Source organism: Maniola hyperantus, chromosome 20 (genome assembly GCF_902806685.2).
Source record: "Maniola hyperantus chromosome 20, iAphHyp1.2, whole genome shotgun sequence".
Lineage (NCBI taxonomy): Eukaryota > Metazoa > Arthropoda > Insecta > Lepidoptera > Nymphalidae > Maniola > Maniola hyperantus.
Window position 1 is genome coordinate 11,082,080 of NC_048555.1, and position 21,396 is coordinate 11,103,475.

The 21,396-nt window shown below is 37.9% G+C and overlaps 1 protein-coding gene across 4 annotated transcripts in view; it reads right to left on the reverse strand.

The window, feature by feature from the left end:
• Nucleotides 1–21,396, reverse strand: part of Nckx30C (solute carrier family 24 member Nckx30C) — an 85,289-nt gene that overhangs the window by 28,931 nt on the left and 34,962 nt on the right. The window lies entirely within an intron of this gene.

Genomic DNA, 21,396 nt, shown 5'->3' on the forward strand with positions numbered 1-21,396 from the left:
GACCTCAGAGGTGTGGGAAGTCTGCCAATCCACACTTGGCCAGTGTGGTAGACTATGGCAAACCATTTTCGTTCTGAGCTCACTCGTGCTCATTAGTGAGCAGGTGATGAGTTGATCATGATGATGATGATAGAGTTTTGATACTAGAAATCGACCAACTGTCAAGACGTGCTAACTTGGACTGTAGAGTGTATAGTGTTAGTGAATATTTTACATTTTACCAACGTTGATAGTATTCGAATATCGAAACACAAAGTAAAATGGATGTACAAATTCTTGATTCAGTACCAACGATTTTAATATCCGATTTGAAACACTGGCTGCGGACGCATTGACGAACATGAGCATTAAATTAAAGAAATTAAGGTTCATGCATATAATATGTATATAAAATTCAAAGTCCTGGCTGACTGACTGACTGACTTATAATATATCAACGCACAGCCTAAACCGCTGATCCTAGGAACATGAAATTTGGAGGATATGTTCTTTGTAAAGAGTATTAGGCATACACTAAGAAAGGAATTTTCGAAAATCCACCTCTAAGTGGGGTAAGTAGGGGATGGAAGTTTGTATGAAAGCCTGTCATTTTTAAAGTTACGTCGATGAAAATTGGTATTTAGGCTTTCGGTTGAGAATAAAATAAAATTCTACGCCGATCTTCTAAATTCCACCCGAGCGAAGCCGGGGCGTGTCAGCTAGTTTTACTTTAAAGCTGAAGTATTCCGAGGGTCGAATTCTATCAACGTTGGTGAGATACAAAAGCTCATACTAAGCACGCTGATAACGAAATAAGATTATCGTAACTATCCGTCGGTTAAAGTTTAAAATGTTGCCAACTTGGCAATTCTATAGAATTCCAGTTTGCGGTTGTGGTTATCGTCGACAAAGTTTGAAACGTTGAAGATTCTTACTCGGAGTTAAGGAGATTATAATTGGCTTTTGTTTCCAATGAGAGACGCTTGGTTAATTAATAGCTACAGGGAAATTGAAAATCTGATTACATCATCATTAGACCTAGATGTTTTTCTAACCAACGACAATTTGAAAATCTGAGCAAGTTTTGACAACCTCCCTGGCGCAGTGGTAAGCGCTGTGGTCTTATTAGAGGGAGGTCCCGGGTTCGATTCCTGGCAGGGATTTGGAATTTATAATTTCTAAATTTCTGGTCTGGTCTGGTGGGAGGCCTCGGCCGTGGCTAGTTACCACCCTACCGGAAAAGCCGTGCCGCCAAGCGATTTAGCATTCCGGTACGATGCCGTGTAGCAACCAAAGGTGTGTGGGTTTAATAAAAACTGCCATACTCCTTCCAGGTTAGCCCGCTCCCACCTTAGACTGCATCGTCACTTACCATCAGGTGAGATTGCAGTCAAGGGCTAACTTGTATCTGAATAAAATAAAAAATAAAATAAGTGTGAGTCGGGTTCCGTACCATCGATCGTACAAGACAATAAAGTTTATTGCACTTGCACTTTTTTTTTAATTTGCACGGCGGCCATTTTAAAATTGTTGTTAAAGTGACAAATGAAATATGGACTCTGTGAACACAACTCTACCTAACGGTTCATGAGGTGCACGCTGACATACAGATGGACGGACAGCGGAGGTTTAGTAATAGGGACCCATTGGCACCCTTCGGGTACCTACCAGCGGAATCATATTACAGAAAATTTTGTTAGGTATAGTGTTTGCGCGTGGAAGTTTCGAAATAATAAATTGTGCTGATACTAATAGACTTTAATTTCGTTTTACAATATTATAAAAAAGGCAAAACAGTGACAACAGTAACAGTTTCAAATCGTAATCGGTATGTATCGTCTTGACGTTTTTTGAAAGCATTGACAGCTTGCGAATTACGTGGACCAATCATAATTAGCCCACGGCCGTGATGTGTTTCGTTTCACGCCGAAACATGCCCCCGGCCTTGGAACGCTGAGCTTCCAAGACTATCCTCGTCAGGGTCGACTAATGGGCAGATCTTCGTATAGGCTCGCCTCACAAGTCCGGATGCAGTTTGTATTTCAGCGACCCTTGAGATTCCATCCTTCCCAGGTATGTTTCTGATGACTCGTCCGAGATGCCATCTCAACGGCGGGAAGTTGTCCTCTTTGATGATGACCATAGCGTTGGGTTTAAGGTCTCGCGTGTTCTCTCTCCACTTCGTCCGTGTTTGCAGCTCGGATATGTATTCTTTCGACCAGCGTCTCCAAAAATGTTGTCGAATTTGCTCAACTCTCTGGTACCGATCGAGTCTATGCGTGGGCGTATCCTCCAGGTTGTCGTAGGCAGGTGCGGTGAGCGTACGGCCAACCAGGAAATGAGCAGGACTAAGAGGAAGGAAGTCGTTGGGATCGGACGACATTGGAGTGAGAGGGCGAGAGTTCAGGACAGCTTCAACTTGTGCTAAGACGGTGCTGAACTCTTCGTATGTGAGATGCGCGTTACCGACCACGCGGCGAAGGTGGTATTTACACGAGCGTACTCCACGTTCCCATAATCCCGACATGTGACTGGCGTAGGGTACGATGAATTTGAATTTGATTTTTTGTTGATTTGCGTATTCGATAATGTCAGAACTACAACGTTCTAAAAATTGAGCGAATTCGTTTTTAAGTCCGACCATATTTCGGCCATTATCGGACCAAATTTCGGCAGGTTTTGACCTGCGGGAGACGAAACGATGTAGTGTGAGACAGTAAGCTTTAGTAGTAAGATCACTCACCAGCTCTAAATGCACTGCGCGCGTTACAAAACATATAAAAATACAAATATATGCCTTTGTAGTTTTAGCTCCCCTACCTTTTCTGTTAAGAATGTACACTGGGCCAGCATAGTCAACGCCGCACCGATAGAACGGAAAAGTAGGTGTAATTCTCTCGCTGGGAAGATTTCCCATTAGAGGAGTGAGCGTTTGACCTCGCAGGCGCTTACACACAACACAGTCGTGAACGACTTTTCTAGCGAGATTTCTGCCTGCAATCGGCCACCAAGATTCACGGAGATGAAAGAGAAGCGCCTGCGGAGCAGCGTGTAGCAATGATTTGTGTTCGTGCCGGAAGAGAAGAAGAGTGAAATGATGTTTGCTTGACAGCAAAATTGGATGTTTTTTATTATAGTCGAACTCTGAGTAGTCCAATCTGCCACTGACTCGCAGCAGCTTATCGTCATCAATAAACAAATTTAATTTACTTAAATTATGTTTATTCTTTAGTGCGCGATTGTTGGATATTGACTTGTACTCGACTGGAAAAGATTCCAGTTGAGAAAGCCTAATCAACAAGTTATCGGCTTCTCTCAGCTCATCGACGGTAAGAACACCCGACCGTTTATTCAGTTTATTGCGCGTATTATGTAAAAACCGTAAAACATATGCAGTTGAGCGTCTTAGCCGACTGAACTGAGAGAATCGTTCAAAATCGATAGCAGATTGCCCTTCAGAGCTCGACTTATCCTGGACTACTAGCGCGGTTATTTCACTACTCTTCATTTCCGGCAAGTCATTTGATTGCCTTTCGTGCGTGTAAAAGGGTGGTACGTTTTCGCAGTCAAATTCACGGTCGCGAAGGAAGGATGGCCCTTCCCACCATAAATCAGAAGAAGAGAGCTCCTCGAGATTCACAACCCCACGCGAAACGAGGTCAGCTGGGTTCTCTTTCCCGCTTACATGACGCCACGGAAGCTTCTTCGTCAAATCGTGAATTTCTATCGTCCTATTTTGAACGAACGTTTTTAATAATCTTGGCGGCATGCGCAGCCAACCTAAGACGATCGTCGAGTCCGTCCAAAACATTACGTGGTCGAAGTTGTAGTGAAGCGAATTGCGAACCTTGTTATAAAGGCGAGCACCCACTAGAGCGCCGAGAAGCTCTAACCGTGGGATGCTAACAGTTTTTAGCGGTGCGACTTTCCCTTTTGAGCATAGCAATTGCACTTTGACCGTATTCGCGGTTACGGTCCTTATGTAAACGCACGCGCCGTACGCGGTTTGAGATGCATCGCTAAAAATATGTATCTCGGTAGATATAGAATTAGTATCCATAACATATCGAGGGACGCGTATTGTGTTCAAGATCGACAGCGAAGCGAGAAACCGGTTCCACTGACGCGCGATGTCCGTAGGTGCGCTATCGTCCCACTCCAATTTTAATAACCACAGCTGTTGTAATAACATTTTTGCAGTTAAAATAAATGGACTTAGAATTCCTAACGGATCGAAAATTTGAGATGCGTATGATAGAATTATGCGCTTAGTTATAGGTTGAGTACTATCAGACTTAAACTCCGTATTGAAATAAAATTCGTCGCTGTCATTAAGCCAACCAATACCTAATGTTTTATGATTCGTATTCTCCGCGAGTATTTGTTTAGAAGCGCGCGACGATGACACGGTCGCGGGTTCGCATGTAAAATTGAAAATCCACTTACGTAGCGGGAAACAGCCAGCTTGCAACGTCTTGGTTGTTTCCTCGCACAATTTTATCAAGCCTTCTTTGTCATCAGAACCCGTGATCATGTCATCTACGTAAAAATCTTCATTAAGTATTCGTGAAACTTCACTATTCGTTGTTTCAATAGCGAGTTGTTTTAGGCAGCGACAACTTAGAAAAGGCGCGGACGCGGTTCCGTAGGTAACCGTGTTGAGGCGATAGACACCTAGTGGCTGCGTGGGTTCGTCGCGCCAGAGAATGAGCTGAAGATCTCGCTGTTTTTCATCTACAAGGCACTGTCGGTACATCTTCTCGATATCTGCGCATGCGACGTACCGATGTTGCCTGAAGCGCAATATAATTGAAATTAGGTCGCCTTGGATCGGCGGGCCTACCAGCTGAAGGTCGTTATAGCTGATTCCCGAGCTAGAAACGGCCCCAGCATCATAAACGACCCTAAGCCTGGTACTAGAGTGATTTTCGCGGAATACACCGTGATGCGGCATAAAATAATGAGGGGTTCCGTAGGTCGAAACGCGAGTCATATGACCTAGGCTCTCATATTCATGAAGAAAGTCTGCGTATAGTTTCTTGTAAGCGGGCGCGCGTTCTAACCGCTTTTCTAACGCCAGGAAGCGTCGTTCTGCCTGTGGAAGTGATTCGCCCAAAAGGTCGGGTGATGACTTAAGAGGTATACTCACAATAAACCATCCCTCGTCATTGCGCGTCGTAGTACGAATGAACAGTTCTTCGCAAGCATGCTCAGCATCTGTGCGATCCCGATCCCGAGGGAACTCCTCGATCTCCCAGAATTGGCGTAATTGCGTGTCTATGGATTGCGTGAAGTTACACTGGATAAGACTATCGTTGCGCGTATTTAATACGATAGGTCCTGATATTATCCAGCCCAAATGCGTATTTTGTAAATAAGGCCCGTTAGGTAACCTTATATTACCTTCGTGTATTAATTCCCAAAATATATCTGCGCCGATTAAAATATCAATTTTTCGAGAATCAAGAAAATGCGGGTCTGCCAGCTGTAAACTATTAGGTATATGGAACCTCGCGCGTTCATAATGTACAGCGGGCAGCGTAGTTGAAATTTGCGGCAATACAAAGCAATGTAGTTTAGTGGCGTAAGTAGATATGCGTGATTTTATCTCAATGTCGCATGATTTAGTACATTGCGTCACTGAGTTACCTACACCTCTTATTTCGTGAGTGGACTGTAATAATTCTACCCCTAGTTTTTTACTAAAGGCTTCAGTTATGAAGCTGCGTTCGCTTCCGTTATCTAATAATGCATTTGCGAGTAAATAAACATTATTTCGAGCTCGTACTTCGATGAGCGCCGTGGACAATAGAACCGGTCGCAAAGAACGATGTGTGCGTTTATCGCTGTGTGCATTATTTGCATAGAACACTGCATCCGCGGGGCAGAGGAGCGGCGCGGTGGGGCTTGAATCGACACTTGCGCCCGCGCCGGTTAGTTGCTGGTTATCGAATGTCGAGTGCATAGTTAGGGAACCGCTAGTGTTACCTATCGGTTTTGTATCACCCGGGGGATGGTTTAAGTCATCCGAAGGGTGGATTAGGGAATTATGCTTCTTAAAACACCGACGGCAACCACCGAATTTGCAAAATTCAGCAGTGTGGCTACTATTTTTCATGCAATTTTCGCATAATTTCCTATCGCGAAGAAATTTCAATTTCGATTCCAAATTAGAGTTAATGAATTGTGAACAAGCGTAAAGTTGATGGAAACCGTTGCACATAATACAGTTCTTTGGCGCGGAGTGACGATCGTGCGGTTTAGTGGTGGAAACATTGCATTTTGTGGATAACTTCGTTCGGTCGATTTCGTTTGATCGATTTGCTCGATTATTTTTCGTGTCTTTTGACTCCTTATTAATTTGTGACGAATGTGAACCCTGCAATGTTTCTAGCATGTCCGCACGATTTTTTAGGAAGTTAATTAAATCGTCAACCTTTAATTTTAATTTGGAATCGTTATTGTTTGTTATCAAAGTGCCTTTATGCTGTTCCCACTCGCGTTCAGTGGTTTTATCTAGCTTAGACACCATGATATAAATAACTAGCGAATGCCACGAGTCCACAGGTTCCCCTAGGATCTTTAATGCGCGTATATTTTTCAGAATTGTGTCACTAAGTGTTCGAATCGAAGCAGAGGATTCTTTACTCAACGGTTGAATGTTGAATATTGATTTTATGTGTTTGTGAACTAATAATCGGCTATTATTATAGCGATTGAGTAAAAGATCCCATGCGACGGAATAATTGTCAGATGTAAATTCTAATGCGTCGATCACTAGCTCGGCACTACCCTTCAGCGAAGACTTCAGGTAGTGGAATTTCTGGATACTGGTTATTTCATCTGAATCGTGCACTAATGATTGAAATGTATCCCTAAATTCCAGCCAGTGCTCGTATGACCCGTCAAAGGACGGTAATGTTATGGTAGGTAGTTTAACTGAGCGTAACTGACTATTTTCGCATGTTTTCGAACAGGTTGTGACCTTACCGCTGCTACTGCCTTCACAACTATTTACTAATAATTCAGCCTGTGACAATGTACTATAGTAGCAGTCCTCGAACTGCTCTCTTTGAGTTAATTGATCATCGAGATCAGCTTCATTGACACATTCTTCTATCCTAGACTGAATGCTATTAAACTCGCGATAAAGATTCGTGGCACCTTCAATGCGTAACTTTAAATCTATTTTGTTTTGAGGCGTTGCGACATTTGCATCAAAACTATTAACGTAGGTTCCAAATTTGGTTAATCTACCTTTAAGGGTGCCACGTTTTTTAGTTAGATCGCGTACTAGTAGTTCTAACTTATCATCGCTGAGCCCTAGTTGCGGAGATTTGTCACGATTTGCCATTTTGGGAAAGTGGAAGTACTTACGTGAGGATACTTACCTTAAATAGCAGCTAGCGGGTTGCACATGAACGTTTGCGAAGTAACAGCACAATATTAAACAAGCGAAGTAAGGGAGGATGATTCGTGGATAGGTTGACCGTATCCTGCGCGTCTCGAAGTCAGCCAGCCCTTGCGTCTTCGAATTGATGATTCTTGCGATGAATCCTTGTCCGTTATTCCATAGGCCGTAGTATGCGTTTATATTCGGTAAAGAAGGTCCAAAAATTATGTTTGCGCGTGGAAGTTTCGAAATAATAAATTGTGCTGATACTAATAGACTTTAATTTCGTTTTACAATATTATAAAAAAAGCAAAACAGTGACAACAGTAACAGTTTCAAATCGTAATCGGTATGTATCGTCTTGACGTTTTTTGAAAGCATTGACAGCTTGCGAATTACGTGGACCAATCATAATTAGCCCACGGCCGTGATGTGTTTCGTTTCACGCCGAAACATATAGTATGCGGCAGAAATTAATGTACATCGGCCTTTAGAATGATATTTCAGCTTTGTAGAGCGTTGTTTCTGTCACTCATACCTATATGACGTTTTGCCGGTCTCAATGACAGAGACAACGCTCTACAAATCTACTATCTCTTAAGTGTCGATGTACATTACTTTCTGCCGCTTACTGTACCAACGTGGACGGAATCTTTTTTTAGCCGATTTGACAAATAGACACCCTTTAAACAAGTGTTTACAAAAATATAAAGCTACCTTAGCAGCTGTTTGCCCTAAAACCGACATTTACTTTGTGCGGAAAATAAATTTGTTTACGTCTGTAGGATAATTAATGAGCGCTCCGTTATTTACACTTGATTTGCATATAAACTGAACAGTCTACTACCTCGCCCGATTCACACTGGAAAATATAAAGGACACTTTAACAAGTCGTAATTAAAAGAATCAAAAAAACACGATTGCTCAGTCAAAAAAATTAAAGAACAAACTAAAAATTTATATTTTTACGTTTTGAAAATAACGCCATACAGGTGCCATAATATAACTTTTTTTTTTTCAAAAAATTTATAGCTAGTGTCACTCGGGATGATGAACAATACCCCATAATATTCAAATCTTTTCAGGTATTAAGAAGTTATGGTGGGTAAAGAAACTTACATACATACCATGCATGAAGTCTGAAAACAGTACACTCCTTTTTAGGGTTCCGTACCTCAAAAGGAAAAAAGGAGCCCTTATAGGATCACTTTGTTGTCTGTCTGTCCGTCTGTCCGTCGTGTCTGTCAAGAAGGACAAACCAATAAACCAACAAACAATTATAATTCCCGCAAATTGCTATTGCGCTGGGACCATGTCTCAGTAACATCGAAATGTCGTCATTTTGACTTCAGCCGAAATATAAATATACCATCAGCTCCAGTGATATGATTTACCTACTATAATAAGTCAATGATCAGCTCGAAACTTCAGTTTAGTGTTGACGTCACTAAAATGGCAGCCACGCGCATTAGCAATTTGCGGGCCTTACCTACACAAGTGAATTTTTCAAAGAAATAAATTCACGTCTACGCGTTCTGACCTTGTTCCAACAGTAATTTCTGATCATGTCGAATTCTTTTGACATTTTTTCGATTTCCTATATAAAAGAGAGTGGGTACTCATCAAAGCTAAGCCGCGCTACTCTTGCATTATCAGAAGCTGAGAGTTCTCCAATAGACTACACACTTGACATATAAAAAAACGTCAAGTGTGAGATGAAATCGTAGGCTTGGAGTTCCGCATAATTCGACATGATACATAATAAACAGGCGAAATTTTATTCTATACATGTAAAATGATAGAAATCAAAATAAAAATACATAGTAGTAATAGAAAAAATGCGAAAATGAAAAATTTAAATATCCCAAGGGAACTCTTTGATTTCTCGGCGTAAAAATTACATAATAGGTACATAATAGATAGACTTAGGTTTTTGTGGGAACTCTTCGATTTCCGGGACAAAAAGTAGCTTCCCATTTGTCAAAAATATCCATTCCTGTTTTGCAAACTATCTCTGTACCAAGTTTCGTCAAAATCGGTTATACAGATGGGCAGATGGAAGGATCTTACGATCCATTTTGACGTTATTGTGTTTCAACTCTCAAATACAATCAAAGTTGGCGAGAAGTAAAATCTTTTAAGTGCGGTCTAAGTATAGTACCTATGTATGTAAAACCAAAATAATATAATTTAAGTAATAGTTTCAAATAATAAAACGGTTTACGATTGCTGACGAACCTATATCCATACTAATATTATAAATGGGGTTATTCAAGCGGCGGACCAACAAATTCCTAAAAGGCCGGCAACGCATCGGCGGCTCCTCTGGTGCTGCAAATGTTCATGGGCGGCGGTAATCACTTAACATCAGGTGACCCGCCTGCTCGTTTGCTCGCTATATCTATTTTAAAAAAATGCGAAAGTGTTTGCAAGTCTGCTAGCTTTTCACAGCCCAACAGTTTAACCAAATTTAATGTTTGGTACAGAGTTAACTTACATCCCAAGGATGGACATAAGCTACTTTTTATCCCGGAAAATTAAAGAGTTCCCACGGGATTGTAAAAGAACTTAAATCCACTCGGACGAAGTCACGGGCATCATCTAGTGTTATATATTTTGTTACTGATGCCTGGATAATATACCTATGAACCTTCTTTTTGTTTAATTTAATGTATAGATATCACGAAATACTGCAGTCCGTTGTACGAATACAACACGCGATATCCCAACAGTATTACCTGTGTAGCATAACCTAGCGTTTTTTATTTTTTTTTATTCCAAGTTAGCTCTCAAGTGACGATGCAGTCTAAGATGGTAGTGGGCTAACTTGGAAGGAGTATGGCAGTTTTTATTACACCCATTATACCTCTTATCTGTTTCTACCCGGCATCCTACCGAAATACTTTCGATATAGTGCACAATAATATGTTGTGTGTTCAAATGTTCTCTTTATTTGATTACACTGGAGAGAGATCAGGCGCATTTATAGATGTAAAACAACCAATTTAAAACGTTTTAAATAAAATGTTTTAAAAAAAAATCTCCAATAAAAATAATAGAACTTTGTTTTACACTTCATTTTGGGCAATTTTTGGTCGTGTTTCGATTTAATAAAAAATAATAATAATAATCTAATACTATAGTTTGTAACGCTTATACAGTGCGGGTCGTTATTGGATGTTTCTCCAAAATAATAAACAACTTCAGGTATTTTAGGGTAGTTTCAATATTTTTGTTTAGGTTCAAGTTTGTATTTTCGGGTATATTGGGTAGGTATATAAAATCAAGAAAATGTAGTTATAATTAAGAAAAACAGTCATCAACACCAACCGTTTTAAATCAGAAAAAATGTTTCATACCGGTTTTAAACGGTTTTATCACGTCGCATCTCAGTGCAATTCCCATGTAATTTCACACGATGCGTTGTGCGTTGTCGCAGATTTTTACAATGTGACGTCGCACTGTTAGCATTGTGAAAGCGCAGTAAGGCACCCTAAGGCACGTTCCTAGCATTAAATATCGATAGTTATTGATAGTACAATCCATGATGACGCACCCCACTCTTTGTCCCAATCGGTTACAATGCAAATGTGCTGTGTATTGTTAGAATGTGAGTTCTATCGTAAGTCGTAACGCACCGATCAGTTAGGTGAAGATCACTCTCCGCACCCGTGGTTACCCCGCACGATAAATAGTGGGCGCGTCTTCGTGAATTGAACTATCTATACTGACATTGCAAACTGGCATAATGGCTGTCTTGCTAGAAGTTTTACCTGAAGGTAATATGTTTACAATTGTTCAAGTGAATCGATCGTAGAGTGGTAGTAAGGGGTCAAGGCAAGGCTGGTTTATGGGAAAATAAGGTCGGAAACATTAACCTGGGTTGTATGATTTATGACAGTAGTGGTTTGTGGTTTCGTTCAAATAAGAAATTTTATAAGTTACTAGCTTATGCTCGCGACTTCATCCGCGTGGACTACACAAATTTCAACCCCCTATTTCACCCCCTTAGGGGTAGAATATTCAAAAATCCTTTCTTAGCGGATGCCTACGTCATAATACCTATCTGCATGCCAAATTTCAGCCCGATCCGTCCAGTAGTTTGAGCTGTGCGTTGATTAATCAGTCAGTCAGTCAGTCAGTCACCTTTTATATATTTAGACTAGCGACCCACCCCAGCTTTGCACAGGTGCTTGAAAATAAAATCTAGCCTATGTCACTCAGTAAGAATGTAAGTTTCTATTGGTTAAATAATTTTCAAAATCTGTTCACGAATTCCAGAGACTTATCATCATCAACAACATGATCAACCCATCGCTGGCTCACTACAGAGCACGGGTCTCCTCTCAGAGTGAGGGTTTTGCCCATAGTTTACCACGCTAGCCAAGTGTAGATTGGCAGTGATATTATTACTTAAAACGCACATAACTCCGAAAAGTTAGAGATGCGTGCCCGGGATCGAACCCCGACTTCCGATTAAGAGGCGGACGTCGTAACCACTAGGCTATCACAGCTCCAGAGATTACTTCCAAGGAACAAACTTTACTTCTTTATAATATTAGTATAGAAGACGTATAGACTAGCGTATACCCGGGTGCTACTAGCTACTACGCTAAAAAAATATGCCTTTCTAATAAAACCAGCTTGGGGCACATCGGTTTGATGGTTTCAAAGTTTATATAACGAACATAAAGTAGAATTTCTTTTTGTGTTTTAAACATTAGGATAATAATTATTTCGTATAAGCAGTTTGTAACTTGGCGCATTTTTTCTGGCTCTACGCCTGGCGTAGCTTGCGCCTACGAGATTATTGCTCGTAGGTGCAACAAAAAGTACTCTATATTACGTACTAGATATATCAACCTAATCAAAAATTGTCTAAATGTCAAAATGAGCAGGACAAAAGAAGTTGTAGCATTGTTTTGCTGCTGGGTCATATCTCGTATAGATGCAAGTACCCCGTAGAGCCGGAAAAAAATTAGGCTATAGTGCACATACATTTTTCTACGTGATCAAATCAGATGTGAGGAGATCCGTAGGAGAACTAGAGTAACCAACATAGCTCAAGGTGTTGCGATACTGAAGTGGCAATGGGCAGGGTACATAGTTCGTAAAACCGACCCGATAGGGGTCCCAAGGAGCTGGAATGGCGACCTTGCACTGGAAGACGCAGTGTTGGAAGATACCCCTTCCAGGTTAACCCGCTTCCATCTTAGATTGCATCGTCACTTACTACCAGGTGAGATTGCAGTCAAGTGCTAACTTGTATCTATCCAAAATTTAAAAAAAAACTTATAACACACATACATTGTAGGTAATTATTATTATTATTATACTTAGTTTCATACTTATTGAGTAACATTTTTGATTAAAAAAATACGAGTCTTCACATTGTTATCTTCTTTCTTCGTTTGAACTTTGAAGTGCTGAACACAGCATACGCAGGGTTTAGTAAAGGAAAGCACACAACAATGGAAAATTTAGTACTTTCTATTACTAATACCCGAATATGCCTCTTCTCAACCGGTGTCTTGATGTTTCTGATGGACAAAGCTATTCTAGATAAAAAAAACTTATAAATTACTTTTTATTTTTTATTTTTAAAGAATATGAGCCATGTTAAATGACTGATATTCCCCTTTCCTCTCCAACTAAGCGTCAAGCTTGTGTTAAGAGTAGGTACGACAATAGTGCAACGGGCGGGGTTTGAACCGTTGACCTTTCGGTTTTCAGTCCACTCCTTTACCCGTTGAGCTATTGAAGCTCAGAAATTCAAACAATGTTCTTATTATGTTTAAGTACTAGATGATGCCTGCGACTTAGTCCGCATGGATTTAGAATATTCGATGTACTTTTTAGGGTTCCGTACCTCAAAAGGAAAAAGGAACCCTTATAGGATCACTTTGTTGCCTGTCTGTCTGTCTGTCAAGAAAACCTATAGGGTACTTCCCGTTGATCTAGAATCATGAAATTTGGCAGGTATGTAGGCTGTATAGCACAAGTAAAGAGAAAATCCGAATAACTTTGTAGTTACATCACACAAAAATAAATTAAAATGTGTTAATTTTTTTTTGTTTTTTTTTTAAATAAATTATTATTATAAGCAATTTACAAATTAACAAATAATTAGTATTTTCAATTTTCAAAGTTAGACGACTAGGTATACTAAGTAGCGTATCATATGAAAGGGATTTACCTGAACATTCTAAAACAAATCTTTATTTATTTTCATGCGTAATAGTTTTTAATTTATCGTGCAAAATATCGGAAAAATACCATTCCTCCCCCCGTAGCTCCGAAGTTTACAAATCGAAAAATCTGAAATAATTATGGTCAATAGAAATTTATGTATAGTTTATATAAAAAACTAAAACTAACGCTCTAACTATCATAGTTTTTTTGATATCAACAATTAACCTCTACAAACACAGTTAGTTTCGCGGTTCGTTAACAAAGTGATTCTTAGCGTTTTTTTTGTAGTGCGGAACCCTCGATGCGAGAGTCTGACTCGCACTTGGTCAGTTTTTAGTGTAAGAACAATAAAAAATATACATTAGGAAAGGAAAGCTAAAAATATTAATTTACGCAGAGAAATTTGACTCCGCAAAAAGGGAAATTTGAGTGTTTTGAAAAGGTCATCGAACGCTCGGTAAACACTGAATACTTAAGAATATTCTTTGAAATAAGAATACTTATTCCTTTACAAATATTTAACTTGCCTTTTCCACGGCTTCGTGGTTTTAGTTATGAATAATAATAATTACTACCTAGTACCTAGGTGGACGGACGACATCAGACGAGTCGCAGGGAGCCGCTGGATTCAGGCGGCGCAAGACCGTGGCGTGTGGAAGTCCTTACAAGAGACCTATGTCCAGCAGTGGACGTCTATCGGTTGATGATGAATAATAGCTGGGCGAAATATTATTCATATGATGCATAAATTTTAAGTTTTCAATCGCCATTTTAACAAGTAGCAAAAAAATTTTTTGATGAGCCCCACTTTTTTTGTTCTACCTAACATCCGTCAGATCGATTTTGTTCATATAAATTGTTGCCTATGTCACCCGGACTATAACAACAAATCAATTGACACCTCGTTCATCAAAATCGGCCCAGTAGTGTAGCCGTTACAGTGGAACACACATAGATACAACCATACATAATACATACATATATAGACTGCCAAAATCATAACCCTTCCTCTCGGCTTTGTCGTATTCGGGTAAAAAAAATACTCATTTAAAACTTTTCCTGTATTCGCCATAATTTTTAGGGTTCCGTACCTCAAAAGGAAAAACGGAACCCTTATAAGATCACTTTGTTGTCTGTCTGTCAAGAAACCTACAGGGTACTTTCCGATGACCTAGAATCATGAAATTTGGCAGGTAGGTAGATCTTATAGCTGACATTTGGGGAAAAATCTGAAACCCGTGAATTTGTGGTTACATCACACAAAAAAAATTAAATTGTGGTCATGAACTAATAATTAGTATTTTCAATTTTCTAAGTAAGATAACTATATCAAGTGGGGTATCATATGAAAGGTCTTCACCTGTGCATTCTAAAACAGATTTTTATTTATTTTTATGTATCATAGTTTTTGAGTTATCCTGCAACATGTCGAAAAAATACGACTGTAGTACGGAACCCTCATTGCGCGAGCCTGACTCGCACTTGGCCGATTTTTTTTTACAGTTAGGTACTTAATTAAAACTTAGTAGTGTGTTTTAAATTCAAGATACCTCTAGAGACATGCGTTTATTAAATTACGTTGGTCTCAAACTTGGCTGTTATTTATGTAGTTTAATAATTGCTAACGCCCGCATTCTGCAACTTGGCCGGGGCTGTACTTGGCAACATCCTTGCGTCCTGTCGCATAACGAGTTAAACTTGGACTGGATTTCGTGAATTTTCCTCGAATTTCATACGCTCATGAGGCAGTTAATTCGTAGATTAAAACTGCTAAGTATTCCACTTTAGAAATTAAGGAAACCTGGCATGAACTAGATATAAAATTTTGTATATTAGTATACTTAGTAGGTACGAGTAAGGATCTTTTAAGGATTTTTAATTACTTAGGTGTTACGATGAGTAAAAATTTAAAATGAAATATATCAGGGGGCACGGGAGTGCCTCCGCCAAGACGAGCCAACTAAAGGACGGGGCACTACGTACCTCTTCTCGAAGCGTTTCGTCGTATTTTCGAGCAGTCATAGCTTCGGTCTGGATGGCGCTAGATATTTATTTCATGTAGGCCAACTTATGACGTGTAACAGCGGTTATGCACTCATTCGATCCGAGTCCGTGAAAATACGTTCCTTTTTGTTTTGTATGAGAGCTTATGACATTTATGTCGTAGATAATCGCTAGTATTCTAACGGGTGACGGATAGAACTCGGATGACGGAACAGATGCAGTGCGTAATTGCCGTTAGTGTCTATCATCGGTTCAGAAAACAAATTCTACTGAGAAGACCCGTAAAAAGACCCGTAATCTGAGCTTGTAGGTTTTGTATTTATAAAATATTATTGACATTGAATAAACACCCACCAATACGAATATTTTTACATAACCCCCAAGAATATGCTAGGTAGGTATAACTCGTGACTTTTAACTGCAAAAAACTGCAACTTTGTGTTGTTATGTAAGTCAAGCGTGAAAGATCTGTATTAAGCCAGACGCATATCTAGGTCACGCCTGGCACAAAGCTAAGAGCAACTTCGCTATCTACTCTCAGATTAAAGCCCCTTGGCGTAGGCTGTTATCACAAAAGATCTTATCGCTGTGTTCGGATATTCGAAAGAGATTTCATATCAATTTCATTCAATTTGTGCTGATTTTACAGCAACGCAACACCTTTTTCTGATTTCTAATTTTATATTGATGGCGTTATCATAGTACGATCTATAGCGGATTTTCAGTCCTGAACGTTAAAAAGTCATTCGTGCCCACTTTAATAAAATAATTATCAAACAATTGTTTATTTATTTTCTTTTATCAATAACTAGTTGATGCCCGTGACTTCGTCCGCTTGGATTTAGGTTTTTAAAAATCCCGTGGGAACTCTTTGTTTTCCGGGATAAGTCTATCGGTTCGTCGATAAACTACGTAGTCTAGCTGTGGACGGATACAGGCTGGTGTATTGGATTGGATTGTTCACATAATAGGCATGTGTTCTATTATACGAAATCACCCCTAACCGCGGCACTCGATTTGAACCAAATTCGTATAGTTTAACTTGACTAATGAGTAATTAATTAAATAAATAAATAATTATGTAATTTTGTTTTGAATATTTTTGCAAATACTTGTATGATTAATCTTGTAGGTAAATAACAATCATTAATCAGTATTAAATATGTAATTTAATTTAATTTTGTTAATTAGCTGTAGGAAATGTATGATAATTTGTATGTTTGCTGTGTTTACCTATATTAAGCTTGTCATTTTGTGAACGTATTTGGAATATTTAGTTAAAGTTGTGCTTGTACCAAAATGATTAGGCTGTTGGTAAACCCAGTAAATAATAAATAAATAAAGACTAAACTTCCACGATTACATTACATAAGGCTTTCACGCGGCAACTTAAAACAGCACATTGTATCGGACACGCTTTTTGTGATCATATTTTTGCATAAAAGAGACGTTTTATCTCGGGCTTTAATCAAGGTGACGTATTTTAAGCTGTGCTTATACTACTGTATAAATATAACTGTCTCTATTGTCGTCATCAATTGAAAACATCTTCTGTTGAAATAAAGCTGTGATAGCCTAGTGGTTAGGACGTCCGCCCCCTGTTTAGAAGGTCGAGAGTTCGATCCCCACATCTAAATTTTCGGATTTATGTGCGATTTAAGCAATTAAATATCACTTGTTTTAACCGTAAAGTAAAACATCGTGAGGAAACTTGCATGCCTGAGAGTTCTCCATAATGTTCTCAAAGGTGTGTGAAAATATGTACTTTGAGTCGTATTTTCATTTTTGAAAATTTATAGATGAAGTTGTTAGTTGTGTAGACGTGCAACTACGGATCCCTACACTGCAGGTGGGCGGTGGCCCAAGAACTGTAGTGTATAACTGTATAACTACTATCCAGATATACACTAAGAGCACGCCAGGTCAAGAAGAATTGCCAACATTCAACAAAAACGCAGCGCGACTAAACAAAAGAATTTAAATTATTTTACACTCGTCGTTTTTATACGCAGCTGAAGTCTGTCCTTAACCGTGGCCTGGCCTAGGCTTGACCTATATACACGCGCCTTAACTGTTAAACATCTATGCTAGGCAAAATATTTTTACAGTTTAAATACTAATATTATGTACTAGATCATGCTCACGACTTCGTTCGCGTGAATATACTTTTGTAAACATCCCGTGGGAAAGACGATTCTGATTATCTCTTTCATTTTCCGGGGAGAAAGTAGTCTTTCAACCTTTAACTATATAAAACCATTTAAAAAATTACGTCGATTATGTTGCCTCGTTGAAAGGAATTGAAGGATATGACCTACCCATAGTCCGTACTGAGGAAAATGACTCCTCACGCGCCGCTTTAACTCTATGTCATCTCAAAAGTACGGTTCACCTTTAAAATAAGGACTAAAATCGTACTTTTGATATGAAATTTGACACAAAAAGTTAAAATGACGCATGAGGAGTTAAATTTTACACGTTATACCTACCAAGAAACCAACAAACAAACACACTTTCGCATTTATAATACGGGTGTGATGCGAAAGTTCCTTTGACAAAATTTGTCAGAAATTTTTGAAAGATTTTGATTAAGTATGTATGGGCGGGGAAGAAGCAAAGGGGGTTGGGGTGAGAAGTAGTATGTAAGTTTGACTAACTCGTTTATTTTTGTGTTATACACATAGTTTTTAACTCCAAACGTCTAACCTAAGACTTAATATAAAGTTCAGAGTTATACAATAATAAACAAACAAAATATGTCCCTAGAGAAAGAGACTGATTGCCCTTAACCATGGCCTAGTCTGGGCGTGACCTAAATTCTAGGCTTTACCTACTGTTAAACATCAGCGCTATGCAAAATACGTAAAATATTTATGCAGTTGGAATAGTATTAGGTAAATGGGTAGAGATAGTGCGAATGTTCTTCGGGTGTATTATTTTATATCAGACTAGCCCCCGACTTTGTCCGCGTGGACTATACAAATTTCAAACCCCTATTTCACCCCCTTAGGGGTCGAATTCTCAAAAAATCTTTCTTAGCCTACGTCATAATTACAATTATTGTCTAAGTAGGTACATTATTTAATTATTTTTCTATCTAGTTTGTGTGATCTATATAAATTGCTTATGTCATTACTTCAATTTAAATTATTATACCAAGTTGTTAAATTATTTATTAAAATTAGATACTTAGACAATACTTAGAATACTTAGACAATAATTGTAATTAAGTATTTTGGAAATAAATGACTTATTTATTTATTTATTTAGCCTACGTCATAATAGATTTAAATTTAAAGCATAGATCATATAGATACCAGCACATCTACCTACAGCACCATCTATAAAAACTTTCTCGAACGTTGCCTAGAAACCTCCTCATTGCTCAAAGCATAGAGAAGTACCTACCTAGGCTACAAAAAGTTATTACCGAATCAAATCTAATCAAAACTTGTTTCATGACATTACACTAGTGTTATATAGACAAAACGTCTGTGACTCTATCACGCACTGGTTCGGACTTCGGATATCATGATTTGTACCTTACTCCTTACTGATAGGTAGGTAGGTATACAGAGACAAATATTTTTTTAATCAAATTAATACTTAACTATGCAATTTGAATCATGCTGAAGTTTACATAATTAAATAAAAAGAAAATTTAAATTTTTTACTACAGAATATAAAGACTTTTTATTTAAATTATCCAAACACATTTACAAAAGCTTTACATCGCTTACTTACCAGATAATTTAAAAAGATTAATTAGTCAAAACGAGCACTATTAAGCTGGCAATATTAAATATTAAAATTTTACACTTCAGAAAAAAGTTTCTCTATTAAAATGTTTTCATGTAAAAAAATGGGGATATAAATTAATTATTTTCTCTTTAGTACAAACAAGCGTGCTTTAAGTGGCGAAAAGCCTTTGCGGTTTAAAGAGGCGAGAGCTTTTACAATTTCGGTATATTTTGTGCAACACTTTGCTTTGTGTCAAGGCCCGCTTTACGGCCGTTTATTTTTTATACGCAGGGTAAGATTTTCGGAGCGATCATTAAGGCCAATGCTAAGTTTTGTTTGATTTTTAAAAGCAATAAAAGACTTTATTATTTCAAGATTTTATTTTGTCTCATACAAAATTTGTTTCAAAAACAGTAGGTACTTTTTCCATTTTTTTTTAGTACCATTATGCTATTTTATTATTATTTTGCGTGTAAAATGGTATCTTTCAAGCTAAAATTATCCACCAGCGTTATCCTAATAATATTATAAATGTGAAAGTGTGGATGTTTAGATGCTTGGATGTTTGGATGTTTGTTACTCAATCACGCAAAAACGGCTGAACGGATTTGGATGAAATCTGGAATGAAGATAGATTGTACCCTGGATTAACACATAGGCTACTTTTTATCCCGGAAAATCAAAGAGTTCCCGCGGGATCTTGAAAAATGTAAATACACGCGGACGAAGTCGCGGGCATCAGCTAGTTGGCTATAAATATTGTATCACGCAAAGTTGCGGGCAAAAGCTAGTTTACAATATAACATTTAAGGCAGTTTTAATGAAAGTAATAGTAAGATTACGAACTTTAAAGCTATCATTGATAGTTAAAAAAATGTGTCTTTTGAAACATTTTTAATTTAATGTAAGTCACAGTACAGAATAGAATAGAATAGAATAGAATAGAATAGAATGTTTTTTTATTCATGTAAACTTGTTAAAAGTGCTTATGAATAGTCAGGTTTAATTTAAAATACAAAGTAAGAAGTCCGATATTTTCAAAATATAGTTTTGTATCTCTGTTCATTTTCACCTCGACTGCTCCTAAAATCCCTCCCTTTATATTGCACCAGGCGGCAACTGCAGTAAAATGTGGAAAGCTGTGATAAATAACCCTATCCATTTGCAGTGATTTGAAACAGCTTGGTGTAAAGAACATTTGTCAGTGATTTATACAACATTTAAATTTAAACAACTGTATAATTCTCGAAACGTCTGGTAATTTATACAATATATTCTAAAATCTATAAACATATTGTATAATTATAAGAATTGTGTGTAAAGCGTGTTCGCTTTTATGACGCATTTCATATAGGTAATATTTTAGCGTGCAATACATAGAGACGAAGTCAGAAAATTGGATTGGATTGGATTGGAAGAAGATTGGCATTCATACAACTTAATTAAAAAGTTAACTACTCCCAATGCTGAGGAAAATATTGAAAGAAATATTTAAACATTTTACTACCCGATTAAATTCGTTAATAACCAGTTAAAAATATTTTATCTATTATAAATCGTAGGTAATAAATTACTAAAATAACATACACAAATCAACTAAATTTAATACAGATATTAAATAATTTACTAGTTTAAAAAATTGCAATAAATTAATAATAACCTCATCATTCAAGCAATAATAGACATCATTATTTGTTTTTTTTTAAGATAAAATAGTTTATAGTATAGCTGTATTAATTTATTGCAAAGTTTTAACAGCCATTTTCGTCAATCAAGCACTTTGTAAACCCAAAATAAATTATTACTTTTATTACTCGCAGACCTAAGTCATATTTTAATTTAAAAAATAAAGTAAATGCCGCTTTTGTCTATGGTTTATTTTTGCATAAGTACCTACCTATTTTCTGAAACTCACTTTAGTAAATAACCTACTACACAAATATGAAATAGCTGTTATTTTAAGTAGTAAATTATACTCTGTATGTGTATTGTAAAGTCTGTTTGTTTACAATGATGTTTCATTACGAATATTATATCTAAATATCCAGTTCTGTTAGGCTACATTTTAGATGAAAATATTTCTCTCG